Source organism: Haplochromis burtoni, unplaced genomic scaffold (genome assembly GCF_018398535.1).
Source record: "Haplochromis burtoni strain Fernald_Lab_line unplaced genomic scaffold, NCSU_Asbu1 Contig_2132, whole genome shotgun sequence".
Classification (NCBI taxonomy): domain Eukaryota; kingdom Metazoa; phylum Chordata; class Actinopteri; order Cichliformes; family Cichlidae; genus Haplochromis; species Haplochromis burtoni.
Genome location: NW_024584493.1, coordinates 13,586 through 15,979, shown reverse-complemented (window position 1 = coordinate 15,979; position 2,394 = coordinate 13,586). Strand labels below are relative to the sequence as shown.

At 40.2% G+C, this 2,394-nt stretch overlaps 1 long non-coding RNA gene across 1 annotated transcript; it reads right to left on the bottom strand.

The window, feature by feature from the left end:
* Positions 1-7: 7 nt before the first annotated feature.
* LOC121813642 lies at positions 8-2,383 on the bottom strand. The gene is made up of 3 exons (XR_006053802.1): positions 1,327-2,383; positions 998-1,165; positions 8-913 (listed from the first exon to the last, which is right to left on the bottom strand). It is a non-coding gene; the product is annotated as an uncharacterized LOC121813642 (long non-coding RNA).
* Positions 2,384-2,394: the final 11 nt, after the last annotated feature.

The window sequence follows — 2,394 nt, the reverse complement described above, 5'->3', positions numbered from 1 at the left end:
GACAAAGAAATGTGTAAAATATCTTCTTGAATCTGTTTACTTTACTAACCTTGAAAGAGACTCTTGGGTCTTAGCTGTGCCACCACCCTTAAGCCTTAAAACACATGCATCAGAAAACCAATGCAACAAAATTTCAGATGTCCTTCACTGACATTTTTATTGTCTTGAACATATTTTGACCTCCACACACTTGCTGCTAGTCAAATATATTGCTTTAAACAAATAAAGGCAAAACAAGCATCTAAAGCTTCTCCTGGCATTATGAAAAGAAGAAAGCCAAAACTGCTTAAGCTCTACACTTAAAGTCAACTAACAAATGTATATTAACCATTGTCAGGAAAACATGAATTTGACCAAGCACATAAGCTTGTGACATCACTTTTGCAGAAACGTACAGCTACAAAATGCTATAATAACAGTTAAAGTCAAGTAATGTTTGTAACAGACAGTGCTGTTTAAATTTCAATGTTAACAGTTCAGTGCAACACTTAACTTGTTTGCTAATTAGGGCAATACAAAATTCAAATAGTTTAAACTCTGTTGTATAGAATATAGAACATCTCTGAAACATCAAAAGTACAGTTCTCAGTAACAATCCCTAGTTAGAGGGATTGTTTAAAGATGTATGGTCAAAACCTCTGAAAAGCATGCCTGTGATAACAGAAATCAGGTAAGAGCACAGTACTCAATATCAGCTGGGATAACTGAAAACATAAACAACACAGTAGTTCCCAGTCAAGGTACAGTTAAGCTGACTGTACCGATCTGTTCAAAATGTCTTTAAACGGTCTCTCGCCACTCGTGATCAGAGAGATCGGCGATGAGGGTGAGTACTCTTGGGTTCACATGCAGTGTCTTCTTCTTAGTTTTTTCAACTTTTGTTCCCTTCTCTGGGTTAATGTTGAAGAAACACCTTGATAAACACAATAATCCATAATAAAACATTATACAATGAAAAAAAAGGGGGGGAAAGGCAAGGGAAAAGTAAAAGAATTACCTCTGAAGAAATTCAAGTGTGGAGCCAAGTTCCAGGGGATAGTGGATGTTCAGGCAGTAGTAGCTACCAAGCATAAGACAGATTGCAGAGATGAAGTCAGTATTTGATCATTTACAACTTTGTGGTCAATGCTGAGCATGAACAGTCTCGATGCAAAGCAGGAGGATCCTTGGAATGAAATACAAGTGTAAAATAATTAACTGTAAAACCCCCTTTACTATTCAAATGTGTCTTAAAATAGTGAAAGTGCAGACATTTAATATAGTGTATCCTTGCATTAGCTTAGGTTCTGTGCACTTCTGTGCACACTGTACTGATTTTCAACTCACCACAAACAATGATACATGGTGTCACAGGCAGGCTTTCCACTTGGACTTCTTTTGCCAGACATGTTTCATCAACATAGTGGAAGAGGGTCTCCTCTTTTTCATCGAAATAGGAGAGGAGGAGGAGCATCATATCTTTCACGTCTTCTGAGCAGCCCTTCAGCTGTCCCCTCTGCATTCGAAGCTTTATGACAGCCTCCAAGACACGCTTGCTCTTGTCTGCACAAGTGGCTTTCAGAAAGTCCAGAAGCCATTTTCCCTTCTTTTCCAGACTGGTGAGGAAAGTTTCTTTCAGCGGTACCCCAGTAAGTTCTTCAAAATGGACTGTCATTCCAATCGCCTGAAACGAAAAAGGCTACTCTTCTTTGAGGGTTTGCATGTCTGCGCCGCTGTTTATTGCTTTGCGCTGAGAGTAGTAGGTGCATTTCATTAGAGTTTTTACTTCTTCATGACTGAAGCTTGTCTGTTCACTGAGAATCTTCATACGTTCTTTTTTCTCCTGCTGGGTTTCCAGTGTCTCACTGACTGGCAAAAACTTCATGTCCCACTTTATGCAGCCATATGTGTCTTGAACAGATGCTCGCTTTTCAGGTGTCACTTCATCAGTGTCATCTGATCCTCCCTGTTTGCGCTTCTGTAACACTGGTGAAGTAGACCTCTTCACATTTTCAATTCGTGCCTGAATCTGTTTTACCAAAGAGTGGTACCCCTGTCCTACCACATCCCCCTCTATGACATCCTGCAGTGACTTGGGATACATCGCAACCAGTTTTTTTGCAATTTCAGTCGAGGCTCTTCTACTTGGAGAGGCACAGGCTTTCATCATCTCCTTCACAATGATGCGGATCATCTCCCTCCGCAATCGAGGCTTTGGTTTTTTCTCTCTCTGAAGACACTGGATCAAGTCTTCTGGAAAATCTTCACTTGGAATTCTAAAGTTATCTACCCAGTCTAGAGAATATATTGGACTGGGTGAGGGGGAGGCAGAAAATGAGGAGCAAGAAGATGGAGACGATATGCTGGCCTGGCTTGAAATTTCCATATTTGGTGCTGTAAAACAATATCACAAAC